Source organism: Bubalus bubalis, chromosome 20 (assembly GCF_019923935.1).
Source record: "Bubalus bubalis isolate 160015118507 breed Murrah chromosome 20, NDDB_SH_1, whole genome shotgun sequence".
In the NCBI taxonomy this organism is placed as follows: domain Eukaryota; kingdom Metazoa; phylum Chordata; class Mammalia; order Artiodactyla; family Bovidae; genus Bubalus; species Bubalus bubalis.
In genome coordinates this window covers 58,554,194-58,576,738 of record NC_059176.1, presented here as the reverse complement: position 1 = coordinate 58,576,738, position 22,545 = coordinate 58,554,194, and the positions used below count along the sequence as shown (strand labels likewise).

The following is a 22,545-nucleotide window of genomic DNA, read 5'->3' as shown; positions in this document are numbered from 1 at the left end:
TGAACACAAAGAATCTAGCTAACTAAAAATGCACTTTATTTAGTTCTCTACACCCATTTCAGATTTGACTTTAAAACAACACTGATACAATTTATATAATTTTAATAATAATGTTTTATCATGAGAGGGCATGAGCTGGGATAAAAAGTAAAATCAGTTGGAGAAGTTTAAAAAGGGGACAATTGCTTTGGCTTGTCTACCTATGAAATGTTAAACACCTGGATCTTCATGGCGGTTTTTAATGATAGTCAGAAATTTACTGTTTCTTCTATTTTATGCTGAATTTTTGTCATTTAACACTTTATGGGGTTATAGGGTTTATAGGGTCTGGATCTTTTCTCACTTTTGGACCTCAGTACAGTGGTAACATGTTTTGATTTTACATATGAATTAACTGTTGTTTTATTGGAGCATTTTTAACTTTTAGGATCTACACTTATGACAGAGTCTCTGAGTTCTCTACTTTTAAAGTGAATGTTAGTAGAAAGATACACAGATTATTTGAACTCTACCCTTCTGAAGGAAATGAATCTCATGAATGAGTATGTTTTCTAGTGGCCATCACTCATCACAAGGGGAAAAAAAAAAAAACAGATATGAAGAAAATCCACTTACAAGTATACTATCATGTGAGAATTGTGTGAACTCTTTTAGAAGTCATTTACTTAAAAAAGAATGGGGCTTCGTCAGCGGCTCAGATGGTAAAGAATCTACCTGCAGTGCAGGAGACCCAGGTTTGATCCCTGTATTGGGAAGATCTCCTGGAGAAGGGAATGGCAGCCCACTCCAGTATTCTTGCCTGGAGAATCCCCCTGACAGAGGAGCTTGGCGGGCTACAGTCCATGGGGTCACAAAGGGTCAGACACAACTGAATGACTAACACTTACTCACTTACTTAAATAGGAGGAAGAAAGAGTGTCTTGAGAAAGCCAGGTGCTGCAAACCCAGGGATGAATAGGCTCCATGCAACATACCTTCTAAAGAGAAAGTTAAACAAAGAAATACACAACAGAATTCAAATTGTGATGTGTCAGTATGTCAGAAATGGGCTTCTCTAAAGAACTGACAAGAAGAATGAGAGGGGGTAAGAAAGGAAGTAAGAAAAAGATTTCTGAAGAAGTCAGGTTTACAGTAAGATTCAACAGATGAAGAGTTAGCCAAGGTGGGCATGGAGGAAGAACACTGCAGTCCGTCTGTGCGCAGACATCGTGAGGTGGCAAGAACATGGAGGAACTTCCAGGGAAATTGTTGGAAGTTTTTGTGACCAAAGCCTTGGAAGGGAGCTTGTGAGAGCAGAGAGTGAGCAAGGGTCCAGCTGAGGGCTGGGTCTAAAGGACAGATGAGTCATGGAAAGGACAGTGAGGATCAAGGAAGACCCCAGGTGTGTGGCTTAAACAGATGGCATGTGAAATGGAGGAGCCAGGAGATAGCAAAGCATGGTGTGTGCAGAATGGGTGTCGGAAGCAGGGAGATGTCCAATTTGACCTCGCAAGCACAAATAGTAACACCTGTGAGACATCCGAGGCCCTCCTCCTTCATTTCCCCTCTCTCTCTCCTTCCCACCTTGATTGAGCAACATGGGATGGTGACAGAAACAAATAGGATCCAGTTTCTTGCTTTAGGAAGATCACAGTCTGCCAGAAGTGAGGCTGAGAACATCAACAAGTCAACTGACAAGCATAGAGTGAGAGCTGGGTGTGACCGGATCCAGTGGACAAGGGAAGAACCACTTTCTCTAAACCAAGGATTGAAGGGCTTTATTTCAGGAAGAAGACATAGCTCTGCATATACTGAGGGTATGAATGCTAGTTTTGCATTGAGAACAAAAGGAAGAAGAATGAAAGCAGCCGGAAGTGTAGGTGAAAAGACTCGAAGGTTCACAAGAAGAGAACAAAATCAGGACACAGTAAGTGGTTCTGAGCGACCAAGCACAGAGTACCTTAAAAGGAAAGTGTAGACTACTGAGAAGACTTGAGTGTTGTACTTAGGACTTTGGTCTTAATCCTACAAGTGAAGGTTACTACAGTGTGTTCTTTAGGACAAGAGGAAAGTGTGGTTTGGTGAGACCAATCCCTGAACTCTAAGGATGATTCGAGGAGTGATAATATGAGTTCCTGAGGCCCGTCGGCCATGGTTCCAAAGCATCCCCTTCTTACTAAGATCTAGTGATGGCTGGGCCATGCTGTCATCTTCCAGCAAAGTAATAAAGAGACACAAGCATAAAGAACAAGGAACATTATTTTATGAGTCAACAATAACTCTGGGATTAGAAAACAGACTCCTGGCTCCTATTTTTACCTACTGTGTCCCAAACCCACTTTTGACAATTCAGACTCTCCAAAATAAATAGACAAAACACTCTCTGAACCCTTATCTCCAGACTAAACCTGCTAACAGAGTCCTAGATTATAGGGGATGATGAATGTGCATTTTTCTAGTCATCATGCTAACATTCCTCAAACATAAAATACCGTCGTTTTTATAAACTAAAATAAGCACTTACAGTTTCCTGAAGTTTTTTGAAAGTGCATCAGCAATTACATTTGAATTATAAAGTCAGCTGAAATTCGAGGCCAGACTGAATTCCAAGGCTGATACATGGCAGCACATTAAAGTGAAGAGACTGCAGCTGGCCAGGCTTGGAAGGGTTGGTTCTCTAAAAGGATAAATTGAGCAAGCTGTTGACAGTGACCTTACGATGGAGTAGTGTTCTGAGATTAGTTTCAAGAGAAAAAGAAAATATTCCACAAACCCTAAATCACTTATTAGCTTAGGATATGACTGATACTGTTCCCAGCCTAGAAACAGAAGTTCAAATTCTGACTCTCTGGGATATCTACGTTCAAGCAGAGTTGAGTTCCAAGACCAGTGGATCCAAGGAAGGAACGAGATGAATTTCATTTTTACTACAAATTTCAAGGGGAATTACTTCCAAATGAAAAGAAAGAACATGCTGAGGCAAGGAAACTGAAATCAATACACCCATGGTGATGAATTCAATTGGAATAAGAAGAAAGTTCATTGGTGTATCAACAGCAAATTCCCTTGCTCTAAGATGATATTTGGAGGGAGCATAAATCTTATGGGCTATTCATATATCCACAGCACTGCACTTGGGTGGGTTTATCCAGGAGAAATGAGAGATTTTTCTATGATACAATTCTTACCTTGCCTTTCTTTTTGATCCACAACAAACAGAAGCAAGATTGCAGCCAAGGAAAGGATGGTTAGTTCCTTTAAAAAAAAAACAAACTGTATCCTCCAGTGGGAGACAAAAGAATAAGACTGTGGGACTTCCCTGGTGAGCCAGTGGTTAAGACTGCATGCTCCCAGTGCAGGGGGTATGGGTTCAATCCCTGGGCAGGAAACTAAGGTCCTGCATGCCATGCATGCAGCCAAAAAAAAAAAAAAAAGATTGTGATGGTGGCTTATTTGATATTATTGCCGTTATTATATAAATAATCTAAAAGTTTCTTTTTAATAGTTTAAATTATTTTCCTAGTCAATAACAGAATCTTTGCTATTTTGATGTCACACTTTGATTTGGAATCTAAGCAACACACCCATAATTACTAATATTGATCTGACCAACTAATGGTCCTAACTGTCTGCCTCAGAAACAATGCTAGTTGGTTTTATTATAGTAGGTAAAAACTGTCAGATTTTATGAAGAAATGACAAGTACTAGATGACTTCACACAAGCCACAAAACCATGGACACAATATGGTTGGCACCGTATAAATTCAGCTATTTTGACAGGAAGTCAGAAGACTTTTTTTACTCCATGTCTTCATTAGATTCAGGGCTGGTGGCTGTACCCAGAAGAGGTTGGCAACCTACCTAGCAATCAAGGCTTGCTAGTTTTCAAGTTCAACAACTTTTTTTTTTTTTAATGAAAACTTTTATTTAAGCCTGTGTTCAATCTAGAGCATGTGAGAAAAAAGACATAACTACCAGCACTTCTTCAGCAGGCACATCCTTGCACAAAGCTTCTCGGTGTGTGGCATGAACCCTTTGACTTCCCAAAGATGGCCTTGCTCTTGTTGGACTTAATTTTGGAGGGAACTGGGGCAACGTTTAGTGAAAGTCCTGTAAAATAGGTCACCTACCACAAGTGAAAGGAGAGAAGTTACTCAAAGGGTAGCCCGGAGCAAGAACGTATCACAATTCCGACAGAATAGGATTTAGTGATTGTTACCCAAGGACACTGTGTCCAAAGACCCTTTCAAAGGGCCTAAGAAAGAAGCCTTTGTTGGTGGGAGTGATAGAATCTGCCTCCCTTCCCTTCTTTTACACATTGCAGTATCCCATGACACACCACGCACACCATTTAAGGGAGGTGGGCGTCATGTGATACAACTTAATAAACACGGAGATGTAAGGTCGGTGTCCTGTTCCCCACTCCCGCCCTACTTGCTGTATCACATATTAAACATCACAGCACACCCTGTTCTGGGCATGGCTAATGCCCAGGCATTAGCCTACTGTTGAATGAATTGGGTACAGTACTCAGACCAGCTTCAAATCAGCTTCTGTTATTTTTGTTAAGCCAGCCTCTTCGTTACCCTGTCTTCATATTTATTACCTGATTTCACTGTTTCTCAGAGACATGCGAGCAGGGAAATGGATCCTCCACAAGCACTTTAATCCTGTGTTCGATCTGTTAGTGAAAAGTCATTTTCCAAATACCCTTCCAACTAGGTAGTATAAATGTCTATTTACCAAGGTTATTTTTCTTTCAGAAACCAAGTTTAAAAGTACGCATGCATCAAACAAGAGGTGTTTCTTGAGAAGGTAATATGTATTGTTACGTTCCTGGTTTTCAAGTACATTCCTGATAGGGTCAGGGTCTCTAGCCATTTCAGAGGAGTGATTAGCAATAGTCAATGATCAATAGTTAATATTTTTGTGACGTTTAATACACTTGTTAAATGATCAATGGTTACTATTCATATAACCTCTCCTATACTTGTCGCTTAGACGGCAAAGAATCTGCTTGCAATGCAGGAGGTCTTAGTTAGGTCCTGGGTCAGGAAGATTCCCTGGAGAAGGGAATCCAGTATTCTGGGTATTAAGAAACCCACTCCAGTATTCTTTCCTGGAGAAGTTCATGAACAGAGCAGCCTGGTGGGCTACAGTCCATGGGTTTGCAAAGAGTTGGACATGACTGAGCAACTAACACTTCACTTTCTTCATACTTGTTGAATTACATACATTTTGTATGATTTTGCAGCTTCTAGCCCCTTCGCATAGTCAGTGTTTTGCCTATTATTTTGATTTTCCTCTGTAAAAAAAGCTAGTGATATCATCATTTCACACACTGGATAATGCAGAGTTATAGATCTGTATAACTTGTTAGAAAATCAGATGGCAAATTCTATCAGAAGTAGTATGAATGCATTTTTAAGGAGCTGACTGACCCTGATCAAATAGAAAGCATTTCCTTTTTAAGATAGATCACAAACTTGGTCTCAGCAATGCCAAATCATAAAATAATTAAAACACGGGAGTTGTTAAACAATTTTCCACAGCATGACATTTTGCCACAGACGATTTTGGCATCAGTTTAAGCAAAGCTTCAGTACAGTCATTCTCCACCCAGGGTCAATTTTGGCCCCAGGGACATTTGGCAACACGGGCAGATACTTTCAATTGTCGCAACTGTGGAGAAGGAGGATGCGCCTGGCAGGTATCTAATGGGTAGAGTCTGGAGATGCCAATAAATATCTTACAATGCACAGGATAGACACCCCCCTCAATAAAGAATTCATTATCTGGCTCAAAGTGTCAATTGTGGCAAGGCTGGTAAACTCTGGGGTAGCATATTTCAATGATATTTTTATATTAAAAATCAGAAACCAAAAACTGAGATATTTAGAAGAGTTAGCCAATTGTTCCTCTAAAGTATTAAAACTTGACAGTTGCCTAACTAGTTTCTAGGATACCTCATTTTAAGATTATTTTAGAAGCAATGATTTGTTTATGGTGATTCAGCAAGGGACACTTCCTGTGGGTGTACAATTATATGAAGATTTCAAAGGGAGACTGATCTAGGAAAAACCTAGCTTGTACTAGAAAACTGCTCTGATAATAAAAGTCCTAAGGATATAAGTTTTGTTTCTTCTGGAGAATGCTGCATTTCTCTACCTTTTCCTCTTGCCTTTTTTTTTTTTTTTTTTTTACAGATGTTTTGTAAACATCTAGGATAAAATGCATCAAAATTGAGCCACGGAAAGCCAATTCTTTGAGATTGATCATGAGAACCATTCTTTTGATTCATTCCTTTCCTTTGCAGATTGAAAGCACTTACAGGGAAAAGAGAAGAGCTTACCCCTAAGCATTCTCACTATTTGGATTTTTTTTTTTTTTCAGGAGGCCAGAAAGGACATTAATTAAAGCCAGTTATGGGCTATATTCAGACTTCCCATATTTTTACCCCATTCCAGTAAAAGTTTCTCTCCAAAGAAATTTGGTCCAAGTCAGAATGAAAGAATGAAAGACATTTTATTTTCTCTCCTAGATGTTGGCAGTACTTCACTCCTACATGTCTGAGGTTGTTTTCATCTTGCAAAGTACTTTGATATTTGTGAATGTGGCTACATGGCTTAAAACAAGAGCAGTGATAACTCAGACTAATTATTCAGCTTGTATATTAATGCTTGACAAGAGAGAAAAGAACTTTTTCTTCCTTGATGATGGTTGTAAAATTTAAGAAACCCTGGAGGAACTGAAAGATCTCTGTTCTTGAGAGCAAAATCCTTCCATTTCACAGAGCTCTTACATCTGAATCATAGACAGTGTTCTGCAACAGAGGAGATTGACTTTTGGACACTCAGTCCATGCAAGCCAGGTCAGAGTAGGCCTAGTATCTCCCATTCTCTTACCAGGCCTGAGGGTCTCACCCTTTGGGGCATCGGCCACAAGTCAGAAATAAGATGGGAACCATCTCCCCTTCTCCACCTATGATCTTCATTTCTAGACAAGATGAACTTCTACTAATTCAGATGTTCTTATGAGAATTCAGTATGGTCTCTGCTAGGTCTCACAGAAGCTTGCAATAGAAATACGGGTGATGGCATCCCATTTCGATGCTTGAATTTCTATTGAACATTTAGACATTCAAATAGATTCAACGTGATGTCCCAGAGTATAAACAGAATATGAATGAAACTGAATATGAATGAACTAAACACTGAAGTTAATTTAGGGGTAGGGAGTAAACAAGTGAGTCATTTATGTTTTATTAAACCTATAGGTCGCTTTGAAGTTAGTCTTTGAAAAAAAGACTTGGAAAAAAAAAAAAAAGTATGTACTTCTCTTCTCTCAGTGTAGCTGTTTCCTTTGAAAGCTGAATGGGAGACTCTAGAGAGGAAATGGTATGAGGAAGGCCATCTGGAAGGGCAGGAAAGAAGACCTGAAGGGAAGCTGTCAGAAAACCCTCTGGAGAGGCGCTTCCTTGCTGCAAGCCAAGGCCCCGCTTCCAGAGTATTCACAATCAGCAGTGAGCATCCCCCAACCCCATGGCCACCCCCAGGGCCATGGCCACTCTTCTTTGTAAGAAGGATCATGATATCTTGATCCAAGTTTGCATATCACCTTGAGACCCGTTTTCACACTCACCTGCCATGCTAAAACTCTACTTTCTCAGAAGAGAAACCCCATCCTGTAATTCCTCCATAACACATTCTCTTTAGAAGCGATTACTTCTAACTTGGGGATGAAGCAGTGGATATCTAGGTGCATTTTACCTTCTAATGAATTTGTGCCAAAGTTCAGAATATCACATACACTTTCACCAAAGAATAACGGAAAGGGCAAGAAAAGGAGCATTATAGAATACTGTTCTTCAATCCTGTTCTTCAAAGAAATAGAAAACCCTAGGTCATAGTACCATCACACGAATACCTACTGCTCATTCCATTCAGCGGTGACAATGGCCCCATGATGGGATTAACAGATGTGCTTGTTGGGATTTAGCTTGTTTCTCTCTCATTTTAGATATTTTTTCATGGGGCATTTTCTATTTTGTTCTCAAGAATGAATCCCACTTCCCTGGATTACCCTTGACATAACAGCATTTAAAGACAGGGCTTGGAATTTCAGAAAAAAAATCTCAAATGATTATTTTAGCTTTTTCAACTTTCTCCTCTTCAAAAGTCATTCAACAAAGCCACTAATGAGTAAATACATAGGCAAATTTGAGATTCACTATCCATTTCGCCCTGTATTATTTGGAAGTAATAAAAAGAAACAAAAATAGTAGCAAAATGAAAAATAGAAAAGTCAAATGGAAAAAAGCTAATAACCAAATTCCAGGATAATATTCATAGATTGGGAACTCCGTTCTGAAGGGGAAGAAGACTATTGACTGAGTTTTCTGAGTGTCGGGCGTTCGTTTAATCTCCGCAGCGGAGTTAGTATCTGTAAATACAAATGAGGAGAAGGAGAGCTGGCAAGTGCCAGGCTTCAAGTGGGAAGCCATGTTTGTTTCTTTTTGTCTCGAAAGACTGATTTCTGTACTTTCATGCTGCTGCTTTAAGAGTGGGTTGCATGTACAATAAGGCCGCTTAACGATCTTGACACCTCCACACTGTTAGAAAGACACATCTCTGCATCTTACCTATGTCCTGACAGAAGGAGGCCTCTGCAGAGACCAGGGCCTCTGTGAGCAGAGTATTGGCTTTCAACGTGTTCTCCAGTTGCCTGGGGTTCTGTTAAAAGGCAGATTCTGATGCAGGATGTCTAGCATGGGGCCTGGGGTTCTAAGAAGTTAAGTTAAGCTGCAAGTTAAGCTAAGCTGCAAGGTGGAGCTTATTCCTTGTTAGAAGAAGGAGACATGGAAGGACCCTGAAAGAGGCTTAGGATAAGGCTCCAAAAGAACAGGGCATTAGTAAAAGTACAACTTGGTTTCCCCAGGGCAATTCCTTTTGTGGATTTTAAAAACCAGTTGCAGAGCACCTTAGAGATTACTAAACACTTTTGGTTGTCTGTCTGTCTGTGATCAGCAAACTTGGGGCTCTCTGTCCATACACAAGTCCACTGACGCCCACAGCCATTTTGTTTGGACTGGCTGGTGGCAGCCCCTGAGCTTGCACACCAACGGTTTATCATCAACACAAACGTTTCTCTGACAGCTGTTTTCCTGCCCAGCCCAGGGTCCTGGCCGGAGGAAAGGGAAAGGGCTGAAGAAAGAAGCGCTAGTGTCAGCAAGCTGTGCTAGTTGCCTGGCTTCCAGACCTGTGCGAGTCACACACACACACACACACACACACACACACATCCCAGATGGAAGATCAGAGAATAAGGATAGAGTAAGTAGTTTGTTAAATCTATTGGTTTTGCCTATAAAAGATGCTGGAGAAGGAAGGACTCAATCATTTCCTATTAATAAGACATGGACTTATTAATGTACTCTACAAAGTACAAGGACTAAGTTTCACGTCCTATTGCAAAATCTGCTCGGGGTATATGTATCCACAACTGAACAACGCGTATCCCACCAGCACGGGGTAAGGGACGTGAAATCAGGATTGGGTATATGAGTACCACAGCTAGTAGAACTGATAAAACTCAGGGTTGTTGTCAGCTGTGTAAATGGAGAGAAAGAGGCACCTTCAGAGACGTCCTTTGCGGAAGGCTTGTTTTGCGCTGGTGAACTGCTCCCCCTGGTGGATCAGCAATTGATAGGTCTGTGATTCCAGACTGTAGGCAACAAACAAGCTTTGAAGAAAAGTGGGCAGTCTGAGGTATGCAGATGTATCCTCCAGGATAAAGCTAACTTTCAGAGCGCCGAAAATAAGTGGAATGCCTAGCACGGCCCCTGATGGATTTTGAGCTTAGCTCTCCTGCAAAGCACATGGAGTTGGTTCTCCCAGACTGCCTGGTGCCCACGTGTGTTCTCATTATTATGGTTGTTTTGAAATCATGAGTTTGTACTGATTTGAGAGATGTGAAAACTCTAGTTCTGTATTTTCTTCCCCTTTAAAAATAATTCTGGACAGGGTAAACAAGCCACAGCAGGGAGACCATTTTGCTGTGAAATCATTTGTTTCTCTTACTTCCTGACCACCTTACTCCCCTCTGAGATGATCATGTTGATGTGGCTAGTTTATTTCTAGTTCCCTTGTTCTACATACCTGCTCTCAAGATAAAGGTAAGTTTTATGGTTTCCCAAGGATCTTCTTTATACCAGTATTATATATTTTGATAGCAAGATAATTTGTGTTGTTGTTTTCCTTAAAGAGGCTTTCTGTAAGCCCTGGCAGATACAGAGGAGATTTTTGCTGGTCAGGCAGAGATGAAATTCTATGGCAGTTCTCTCACTCTTTTGAACATTCTGCAATGAGGCACACTGCAGCCTCAGTCCAAACAGTTTATAAGCTAAATAAGGAGGTATTTTAAATATTTATTTAACAAGACATATTTTAAATAACCTACATATGTAAATAGAGCGTTCTTAGCCTGTACATTATTGCCAGGTCGATTCTCGTGTTCTGATATATAATTAATTACCAGTTTATTCCTCTGTAAACCAAAGCAGAGAATAAATCAGCTATGCCAGGTCACTGATGTCAGTAAAAATTGTAATACCCTCTTGTCAGTGGGTCTGTGAAAGGGGAAGTGAGACTGTAAAGTCTGTGGGGCTGGTGGACGCAACTGTGTCCAAATGGCAAGTTTCTAACCCAGTTTGAGTAGCTTTCTCCTGATGTGTAGACTTTTTTGTCTGTGCTGTATCTTAGTTTAAAACAAACTCAGAAAGCCTGTGCAGTGTGATCAATGCATCTTACAAGGTAGAGTTGCCCTAAGTAAATGCATATCATAAGCATTTTAAGCAACATATTACATTTAGAAACAAAAACCACACAAATACCAATCATTCTGATAATATCTAGGTAGTTGAAAATATGACTCTTCTTTATGTTTCAGCAAAATCCATGCATCCATACTTAATTTTTTGAGAAGAAAAAAGCATACATACTTTTTTTTTCTTTTCTGCTTAAAGTGATTGTGTGTCTTTTTAAATTTTTCCACTGAAAACTTCTGAAGGACAGAAGTGTTGCATTTCAAATTTGTCATGAGTATAAAGAGACCTCTCTAGGGAAGAAAAATTAAACAGAAGACATGGCATCTTTTCTTTTTAGATTTACTTTCTGATGATGTAAAATGAGTAATCATCTCAAGTACCACAGCAAATTTTTGGCCTGGGTCAGTGATGAGACTAACATGTTTCATTTAAACGTAATACACACGGCTTACCAACAACCCAACTCAGAGTTCCAAGTCCCTGCTCAGCGAATTAGCTTGCCAACATAATTCTAGCCAGTGATTAGCAATATTAATTATCTTGGCCTGTGGCCAAAACATCTGGAAAATTTAATGTGGAAAATCATTTAAAATAATTCGTTCATGCCATCATGACAAACCAACCCGTTGGTTAATTGACCTTTTCACTATCGCCCAGTTGTTCGGCCACACTCTAAACCTTCTATATTCAATTTGCATTGGATCCTTTTAGCCATTCTGTACTGGAAAAAAAAAACAACTTTCTATCTTTGGGAAAATAAACATCAGCAATAACAAAATCAGTTGAATTTTATGGTCGAAATGATCATCAGATGCATTCCTAGACACAGAGTCTATAACTTCATTTATGATATTGTTTCAGTGCTTAGAATAAGTGCATTTCTGGTAGTTAGTGAAATAGGTCCAGTGATATGTAAATTAATCTTAGCAGCTTCTGAAATAAGTTTTCTTATACAGTTGCATAAAGAGGGAAATTAAAGATCAAAACTTGCTGATTCCACCTGCCCTCCAGTTTCTCTCTGTGATACAGCCTCATGAGGTATCAGGGGCAACAATACCTTTAGAGCACATGCAAAAGGGCTCAGGGAATTGCTTCTTTAGGGATCTGAGGTGACTTTGTAGATTGGCCATAACTAATACATTAGTCTTTTAAAATAAAAATGTTAATTAAGCTTAAGCCTCCATACAGTAAGGAAGAAGAATTTACTTCTAAAGATAAACAGTTGCAACAAGATACTCAGATTGTCTTCTCATTAAATATTATTAAGACAGATAACCTTGTTTTTACCTCAGTAAATCAAGTGTTCCTTTAAAAAGTTCTGCTCAAGGTGGAGAATGCACACTTTTCTCTATGACTCCTTCTCTGCACAGATGAAGCTCTGGAGATTATATATAAAACAAACTTAAGATCTTAAAGGTGGAGAGAAGAAAGCAGACTGGCCAGAAACCTCAGGACCCAAGGAATGGTGAGTTTCCCTGAGTTTTTGTTTTTCCTCATATATTTAAGACCTATGGCTGAGAAAGTCAACAACTCAGAAACAGTAATAAACACAGACAAGATAAGACCCAGGAAACCAGGAAAAGGGCAAGCTAGCAAGTCTCTCTCTCTATATATATATATATATAAAATATTGGGCCAATAACTGCTGTAGTCCAACAAACACGTGTGGTATCAGAGAAGGCTGAGTTGGGACCTGTGACTTTTAAGCCTGCCGCACTGTTAAGCCCCCACCCCTATGGGGTCAGTGAACACCATATGGGGAGGGGTAGGACCTCCTACCCTTCCCGTATATGAAATTATCTCTGAAGGGCTAGTTGGGAGCAGGAACACTCACCTCCACACAACCCAACAGTAAGGAAGGGGCATCTTCCCTCTCAAATGTCAACAGAAGCCAAGTGGGGAACCTGGAGTTCTTCCCCCTTGGCAATGATGAGGGGGCACACACCACACTTATAGCAGAATGATGGCAGAGGAAGCCGATTAAAACAGAAGGTTTAAAAAAGACACAGAATCTCATAGCCTACCACAAAATGTCCAAAATTCAATTAAAAAAAAAAAACCAAAACATTCATCACACAAAGAACAAGGAAGAACTCAAATTGGATGTAAAAAGACAACATAGATATATGCCAACATCAAGATGATACAGATATTAGAAACATCTGATAAAGCTTTTAAAGCAGCTATCAGAAAAATACTCCAATGTGCAATTAATATTATTGAAACTAATTAATAATTAGAGCTTCAGCAACAAAATAAGAAGTCACAGTATAACATAGAAGATATAAAAATGAGCCTAATGGAAATTTTTGAGCTGAAAAATATATAAAACCATAAAAGCTCAACTCATGAGCTCATCAGTTCAGTTCAGTTCAGTTCAGTCGCTCAGTCGTGTCCAACTCTTTGCGACCCCATGAATCGCAGCACGCCAGGCCTCCCTGTCCATCACCAACTCCCGGAGTTCACTCAGACTTACGTCCATCAAGTCGGTGATGCCATCCAGCCATCTCATCCTCTGTCGTCCCCTTCTCCTCCTGCCCCCAATCCCTCCCAGCATCAGAGTCTTTTCCAATGAGTCAACTCTTCGCATGAGGTGGCCAAAGTACTGGAGTTTCAGCTTTAGCATCATTCCTTCCAAAGAAATCCCAGGGCCGATCTCCTTCAGAATGGACTGGTTGGATCTCCTTGCAGTCCAAGGGACTCTCAAGCGTCTTCTCCAACACCACAGTTCAAAAGCATCCATTCTTCGGCGCTCAGCTTTCTTCACAGTCCAGCTCTCACATGCATACATGACCACTGGAAAAACCATAGCTTTGACTAGATGGACCTTTGTTGGCAAAGTAATGTCTCTGCTTTTGAATATGCTATCTAGGTTGCTCATAACTTTTCTTCCAAGGAGTAAGCGTCTTTTAATTTCATGGCTGCAATCACCATCTGCAGTGATTCTGGAGCCCCAAAAAATAAAGTCTGACACTGTTTCCACTGTTTCCCTATCTATGGAGAGACAATGGGAAGTATTAAGGAACTGCAAGATAGAGCCATAAAACTGCCTAATCTGAACAACAAAGAGAAAGTAGACCAGAAAAAAGAGAGAGAGAGAACAAAACCTCAAGGACTCGTGGGACCAAAAATAAAAACAAATCTATGATTTGCATTACCAGAATCCAGAGAGAAAGCAGGGGGAAAGTCTAAAAAAAATGCTCTAAGAAATAATGGCTGAAATCTTCCTAAATTTGGCAAATGACATAAACTTACAGGTTTAAGTAGTTGAGTGAATTCAAGCAAGATAAGCTCAAAGAAATTCTGATCACAACATACCACAGTCAAACTTCTGAGAGCTAAAGACAAAAAAAAAAAAAAAAAAAAAAAAACCTTACAAGACAGAAGACAGTGAGGGGAAAAAAGATATCTTACTTACAGGAGCTAAAACAATTCAAATAAGCATGGATTTCATATCTGAAATCAGAGAGGCTATGAGAAACTGGCACAACATTTTTCAAGTTCTAAAAGGAAAGAATTGCCAGCCTCAAATCCAATATCCAGTGAAATTTCTTTTAGGAATGAAGGGAAATGAAGATAGTCTCAGTTAAAAAAAAAAATAAAAATAACCAAGAAAATATGTTGCTAGCAGACCTACCTAAAATAACAGCTAAGGAAATTCTCTAAACAGAAAGAAAATGATAAAAATAAGGAATTCTGGATCATCAGGACAGGAGAAAAAAACATAGTAAATAAAAATATGGGTAAATACAGTGAGTTTTTCTGCTCTTAATTTTTCTAAACTATATTTGAGGGTTGAGGCAAATAATATAACTGTCACGTGTGGTTCTAAATTTATATAGAAGAATTATTGAAGACAACTGTTTTATAAAAGGTGAGGATAAAGGACTTAGAGGGAGGTAACTCTTATATAATTCACTCAGATGGATAAAATGACCATAAGTGTAGATTGTGATAACTTATACATCTAAGTGGTAAAAATGAACCTACCAAAAATACCAAATGCTGGGAAATATGCTGAGACCCTGGATCACTCTTATATTTTCTATGGGAGTGTAAAATGGTACAGGAAAACCATACCATTTAGTACATTTTGTAACAGTTTGACATTTTCTTTAAAAAACAACACAAACAAACAACAACAGCAAAAAATTCACATTCAACTGCCTCATGATCCAGCAGTTACACTCCTGGGCATTTATACCAAAGAAGTAAAAATGCATATTCACACAGAAACTTGTGCATGTATGCTTGTATTTGTATTGGCAATAGCCAAAAGCAAGATACAACCCAGATAGCCTGTAATGTGTAAATGGTTAAACAAACTGTGGTACATACATGCATACGAATAAAAAGGAGCTATTAGTAGCTGTTGATACATGCAACAGCCTGTATGAATCTCCAGAGAATTGCAGCAAGTGGCAAAAGTCAGTTTCAGAAAGACACATACTATATGACTCCAATTTTATAGTATTATTGAAATGACAAAATTACAGAAAGTGAGAACAGATTTGGGGTTAAGGAGGATAGAGGAGTAGGCAATGGCACCCCACTCCAGTACTCTTGCCTGGAAAATCCCATGGGCGGAGGCACCTGGTAGGTTGCAGTCCATGGGGTCGCTAAGAGTCGGACACGACTGAGTAACTTCACTTTCCCTTTTCACTTTCATGCATTGGAGAAGGAAATGGCAACCCACTCCACTGTTCTTGCCTGGAGAATCCCAGGGACGGGGGAGCCTGGTGGGCTGCCATGTATGGGGTCGCACAGAGTCGGACACGACTGAAGTGACTTACCTTACCTTAAGGAGGATAGAACCACGAGCTTCCCAGGTGGTGCTAATGAAGCACCTTACCCTGCCAGTGAAGGTGAAATAAGAGACCTGGGTTTGATCCCTGGTCCAGGAAGGTCCCCTGGGGAAGGAAATGGCAACCCACTCCAATACTCTTGCCTGGAGAATCCCATGGACAAAGGAGCCTGGCGGGCTACAGTCCAGAGGGTCACAAAGAGTTGGACGTGACTGAGGTGATTTAGCACACAGGCAGGTTATAAGGGCAACATGTAAATATGTACAGGGGTAATGAGAAGGATTCTTATGATGGATCAGGATTTTGCATTACAGCTGTGTAATGTCAATATTCTATTTGTTAAATTACACTATTTTTCACAAGGTGTTACCAATGGGTGAAATTGGACAAGGTGTTACCAATAGGTAAAATTATTCTTTCTGATGATTGCATGCAAATCTGAAATTATCTCAAAATAAAAAGTTTAATTTTAAAAAGTTCTATGAGTTTATAATCTAACATCTCTATCATTCTATACTTAAAAAAAATTAACTGTGACAGGTGAATTTTATATAACCTTAGACGATTGTATTCAGCCATTCTGAGCCTAATTCCTTTTAGTTAAATGGACATAATGTTACCTTCCTATTTTTTTTTTACTAGCTATAGTCAAGATGCACTCAAAATGGAATAATGATTGTGAAAGTACTTCCTAACTCTTCAAGTACTATAGGAAAAGAGCTAACATTTGTTTGAGGCTAATGTATGCCAGACTGTTAAATGTGCACCTTACTTTATATTTATATGGTATTATTTTATGTGAAAGCATGTTATTTCAAAAGCATGGCTCCTATCCCTTAATGGAAGACCATGTGACATTTAAAGATCCACTAAAGGGAACTTTTCTTCTTTTGTCATATCTTTCTCAGACATTCAAGAGTGTGCACAAATAACCTTATCTACAAACTAGAAACAGACTCACAGATGCAGAGAACACCCTTGTGGGTGCGTGTCGGGTGGGGGTAAGGTAAGTATGGACTGAAAGTTTGGGATTAGCAGATGCAAGGGATTCTACATAGCATGGATAAACAATAAGATCCTCCTGTACAGTTTAGGGAAATATATTCAATAGCCTGTGATAAACCTAATGGAAAAGAATATGAAAAGGAATGCATATGTATGTATCACTGAATCACTCTGCTGTACAGCGGAAATTAACAAAACAATGTAAATCAGCTATAACCAAAAAATAAAAACTGGAAGACTGTCCAAGTCCAAAGTCCCAAGTAACTCTTATCTCTGAATATTTCAACACACTGGAACTCTTGAGACCCTCTTACTCTCCTTTCCTTAAATGTGCCGGACCAAACTTCCATCTTGGATGCTGACCCTCCCTTCTCTTGCTTGTTGGACACGGTCCAACAGGCTGAGCGACCCCTGACACACATTCTCCCTGCTGTGCGCTTTCCTCCGTTTCTGCATCTGTCTGGAAAATTATTCCATGGGGCTTGGCCCTTTTATCCTCTCAGTATTCCCCTAATCTTGTGCCTCTGAACTGAACTGAAAATCAGAAGAGTTTGTAGCTGACATGTTGATGGATTTTTATCTTATTTCATTTAATATTACCATTTTACAATTTCCTCAGAATGTGAGTAATCTACTGAGGACTTTGCTGTTGTTTAGTCCCTAAGCTGTGTCTGACTCTTTTGGGACTCCATGGACTGTAGTCTGCCAGGCTACTCTGTCTGTAGCATTTCCCAGGCAAGAATACTGGAATGGGTTGCCATGTCCTTCCCCAGGGGATCTTTCCAACCCAGGGATCAAACCCGCATCTCCTCCCTTGGCAAACAGATTCTTCACCGCTGAGCCACCAGGAAAGCCCACTGAGGACTTATAGCTTCATTAATTTAGGACACTTCAGAAATATTTAACTAATAAAGGAATAAATACCTAGTCCATCTTTTGCATGAAATTTTTGTGTTCTCATTTCTGCCATGAGACGATCTCATTTAAAATGAAAACATTCATTTGTTCATTTACTCATTTGTTTATTCATTCATTAATTCATTCCATCACCTTTTCAACAATGACCTAACACCCACCAATTGCAAGGCTCTGTGCTAAACCTCAGGGATATGATGATATGTAAAATGTAATCTGGAAAGAAGCAAATGAAAACAATCATAATAAGGATAGGGTTTATGACACAACAGAGGCATGGAGGTACCATGAGAGCACAGAGAAGGACATGCTTCATGGAGAAATTGACGGACTCCCATATCTGCCCGGACTAGATATGGAACAAACTCCTGTGTTGGGAAGTGCGAAGAACTGTTCTGATGAAATTTGATTTAAAAATGTGTAAAAGTGACCATCACATTCTAGGGACTGAGAATATTATGCACGATGATGATGCCACGTGGGCTTTACCTTCAACACAATAGCTTGCACCTGACCTGGTTTATCACCCTCCTAAGTGGACTAGTCCTAATCTAGTCTTTATCCCACTTCAGGTCAAGTGCGATGGCTTCCTGTTTTGTCTGCTGCATCCACACTTGCCCTTCACAATCTATTCTCAGAAACCAGGGAACAAGAAAACGTAAGTAAGCTCATGCCATTTCTCACTCGGTCACGTCCCACATTTCTTAGCTGAGCATTAGAATATCCTAGAGAGGTTTTTTAAAGCGTAAGTAGCTGGCCTTTAACCTCTGAAGTTCTGGTCATTTCAAAGGTGGTACCCAGGCTGCTGCCGTGCCATCTTCTCCCTTTCTCACTTGAGATTTCGGTTGAGATGAGATTTGAGTTGATTTCACCAATTCCAGTGTTATCTACACTGAAAACCCTACCCAAGCATCGCTTTATCTTCTTTCACTTTACTTTTCTTCATAGTACTCATCACCATCTGCATATGTACTATTGGCTAATGTCTTTATGGTTCTTCTTCCCCCAGAGAAGATGGCCCTAGGAAGTCAGAGATTTTACTTCTGGTTTGTTTGTCACTTCACTCCCAGTGCTTATAAAAGTGCCTGGCACATGGGAAGTGTTAAATAAATACTTTTAAAAAATACATTAAATGGACAAAGGCAAGGAAGGGTTTAACACACTCAAGGGAAGTGAATTGAGAGTGGCAACATGCAACAGGAAGTGGTCGGGAAAGAGGAGGTCTTGTAAAACATAAAGGACTAGGGCATTGTTCCTTAAAAAGAAGGGGAGCATTGACCATTTTCAACAAGAGACTGTCAGAACCCAATTTGTATTTTAGGAAACTCTCTTACCGCATTTAGGAGGGAGGTGAATTTGTCCCTAAAAATGGTTCAGACGACTAGAAATAGCTGTTTGGAGACTCTTGTGATCACAATGAGCAAAGTCCAAAGATATGACAGGTTTGAACACTGCAATATGGAAAGAAGTCGAAATTAAACCACACGTGGGTTGGTTTTGTTTAACACAGTGACAGACGTTAACTATAAAAGAGTGAAGGGCCCCTTGTATTTTAACCTTTATAATTTACTGCTACTTCTTTGGACAAGCTTTTCTTTGTCTTTTGGGTTCTCTCACTATTCTCATTAAACAAATGCAAATTAAGACAGACTTAAAAAATACAGAGTTAAGACATCTCCAGAAACCAAGCAGAGATCGTTGAAGCCCACCTGGGTCCCTTTCACATGAATGCTCTTTCCCACACATGCCATGAGTGATCCTGTGTGTTTTCCTTCACAGCCTTGTCTCACAGGTCATTCTACACATTTAATATCCTCCTGTGAAACAAAATGATGCATAATGCCTGAGTCTGTTCTAAACCTCTTCTATTTTCCATTTATGCTCCATTTTCCTATATCGATTCAAAGCTGAAAATAGAACTAAGGTATTCTCTTAGTACAACCTCTAGTGATTATTTTTATTACTCTTTATTTTTTCCAACTGAATAAACTTACAATAAATAAGAAGCACTTCCTCTGGGAGAGAATCTCCAAATAGACCTCAGCCTCTTACCCTTCAATCTTTTTTAAACTTGCTAACATAGTATTAAGCAAAGTCCTTCCCCTCCTCCCATTCTTTCAACCCAATACTACTTTGGTTAAAGAAGTAAATCTAATTAAAGGAGCATGGGAAATGGAAGCCGTTTTGTGTGTTAGGGAAGCTGGATCTGTGTAACTTTCACCAGTGATTGGGCTTACAAGATGGAAAATTCCTTAGACTGCTGGGCAAAGTACTCTTAATGCTGTTGAAACATCTGGTTTTCTTTGTGTAAAATCTTTTCCAAGAGGTGGGCTAAGATTTTTATTCTAATTGAATTTGTAGTTAATTCCAGATAAAGATGAGTTTCTTTTCGCTGATACTGCTCAAATCAGGGGTCCCAGCCTGCCGACTTGAAGCCTGTTTTTACTCAAAATTAATAAAAAAAAAAAAAAGAGAGAGAGAGTTGTTTCACTCAATTGTTAGTATTTATAGGACAGAAAAACAATATCTAAAACCCTGGGTTCCTGACTTGGTCTTTTGAATCGTGTATGATGGACATAGAGGGGTATACTCCTGTGCCTTAAATGCAGTGTGTGTGTGCTAAGTCGCTTCAGTTGTGTCTGATTCTTTGTGACCCCATGGACTGTAGCCCACCAGGATCCTCTGTCCATGGCATTCTCCAGGCAAGAATACTAGAGTGTGCTTCCATCCCCTCCTCCAGGGGATCTTCCTGACCCAGGGATCGAACCAGGTCTCCCACATTGCAGGCGGATTCTTTACCAACTGAGCCACAAGGGAAGCCCAAGGATACTGGAGTGGGTAGCCTATCTCTTCTCCAGGAGATTTTCCTGACCCAGGAATCAAACTGGAGTCTCCTGCATTGCAGGTGGATTCTTTACCAACTGAGCTATGAGGGAAGCCCTTAGATGTAGTATTGCTAACCAGTTAAGGGCACAGAAGGATTTTGATTTGAAGACAGCTTACCACCTTCCCAGTAAATGTTTGTTCTGGTGTTAATGGATCTTAAAACAATTTGTTTACAACCGTAAACCACCTAAAAGAATGTAGGGAGTCAAGCTTTCCAATATGTGTTGCAATATTTGTTAAACAGATTAATACACAGAGGAACAAAAGAAAGAATACAGTATAAAGCATGTGAGTCTTCCAGGGTTTTTGCCACTTACTTGGCAAACTTCTGCTTTAACAGTGACTTTTTGGGACCTATGTTTTCTACAAGTTCATATTTTAGATATTATGAAATAAGGAAGACTATTACATTGTACTTAGTTTATCTTTTTCAACAAATCCTGATAATTGATTGGACCTACTTTCTCTCTCTCTCCTACCAAATTTTGGGACAGTACAACAGAAATGAAAACCAGGACCTAGAACCAGAAGCCAGAATAAGAAACAGACTTAGGCCCTCCACGGCTTATCAGGTAACCTGCCTCCTTTCAGTGTTACTTAACAAAGCTGATGTCCCATTTTTTTTTTTTTTCCCCAGAGGCTTTGGAGCTAGAGAAGGACACCCCTTTTTCTCCCCAGCAGTGGAGAGTGATGTCGATCAAACGCCATGAGCACGGATCTTAAAGCAATATTGGCATTTTCAAAGCTCCTATTACTGATTAACCTTTGCATTCCTTTTCCTCCTTGAGGAGTCTGAATTTCTGGTCTTTTATCAGGACCTCTTAACATCCAGAATGTGGATCTATCTATAATTGCACTTTTTTAAAATCCGTTCATGATGTTTCTATGCATTCTTTCCAGACTTCTGCTGTTTATCTGAGCTATTGAAGGGCAGAAGGAAGATTACTGATTCATTCCTAAAATTCAGTAGGCAGTCCATACGTGATTTTTTAACTAATGAACTCAAAGAGTCATAGAATATTTCATGGGAAAAAAATTCATTCCTCTTATTCTGCCAAAGTTGCAAGTCATCATATGCAATGATAAGAAATGTTGGCTGTACTAGATCAAATTAAATGCAGTACGAAAAGAAAGTGCTGTCTCAGAAAAAGAGAAGGTTGATTCCAATTTTCTCTAATATGAGTAATACTTCAATGAAAAATCACAGAAGCAAATTTTTGAGTGCGTCTCCAGTTATACTGGAAATATTGCTGTTGTTTAGTTGCTAAAGTCTCTTTTGATACCCTGTGGACTGTAGGCTGCCAGCTCCTCTGTTCATGGGATTTCCCAAGCAAGGTTGGCTTGAGTTGCCATTTCCTTCTCCAAGGAATCTTCAGGACCCAAGGACTGAACCCATATCTCCTGCATTGGAAGGTGGATTCTTTACCACTGAACCACCTTGGAAGAACCTGAAATGTTAACTTCATGCAAATCAACTACAGGGACAAAGGATATTTGGCTATTTTCTTGTTATCATTGAGTTTTCCATATTCTCATTAACACTGCCTATTGTAACTAAGTACAATAAAAGTAAGATGGAAGTAATAACCTCTTTTTGTCTTGTTTTATATAAATATATATCAATCTTACATATATAAATATTAGATATGTATACATAAATATCTATATAACCTCCAGAATTCTTGCTTGGAAAGCCCCATGGATAGAGGAGTCTGGTGGGCTACATTCCATGGGGTCACAAAGATTTGGAAACAAATGAGGGACTGAGCACAAGGAGAATCATGGACCTCAATTCTTGATCTTATGTATATATGCACTCTCTGCTACATATGGATGTACACTTCCCTTCTCTGGATTTTGTGTTTCACGGTGTAACTTTCTCTGGGTAATGTGGATGCAGAAGATGTGATGTTAGAGGGACTTAAAGTGCAATTTTTGTGGCTGGTTATACTTGCCTGTATTTATGCCATTCTTTTTTTTTTTTTTTTTTAATTGGAGGTTAATCGTTTTGCAATATTGTGTTAGTTTCTGCTGTACAACAACATGAATCAACTATAAGTATATATATATATTCCCTCCCACTTGAGCCTCCCTCCTATACCCTCCATCCCACCTCTCTAAGTCATCAC

At 39.5% G+C, this 22,545-nt stretch overlaps 1 long non-coding RNA gene across 1 annotated transcript; it reads left to right on the top strand.

The window, feature by feature from the left end:
- Positions 1 to 9,835: 9,835 nt before the first annotated feature.
- LOC123330801 lies at positions 9,836 to 21,748 on the top strand. The gene is made up of 5 exons (XR_006546974.2): positions 9,836 to 10,154; positions 12,176 to 12,270; positions 16,519 to 16,616; positions 18,103 to 18,188; positions 21,054 to 21,748. It is a non-coding gene; the product is annotated as an uncharacterized LOC123330801 (long non-coding RNA).
- The last annotated feature ends 797 nt before the right edge of the window (positions 21,749 to 22,545 follow it).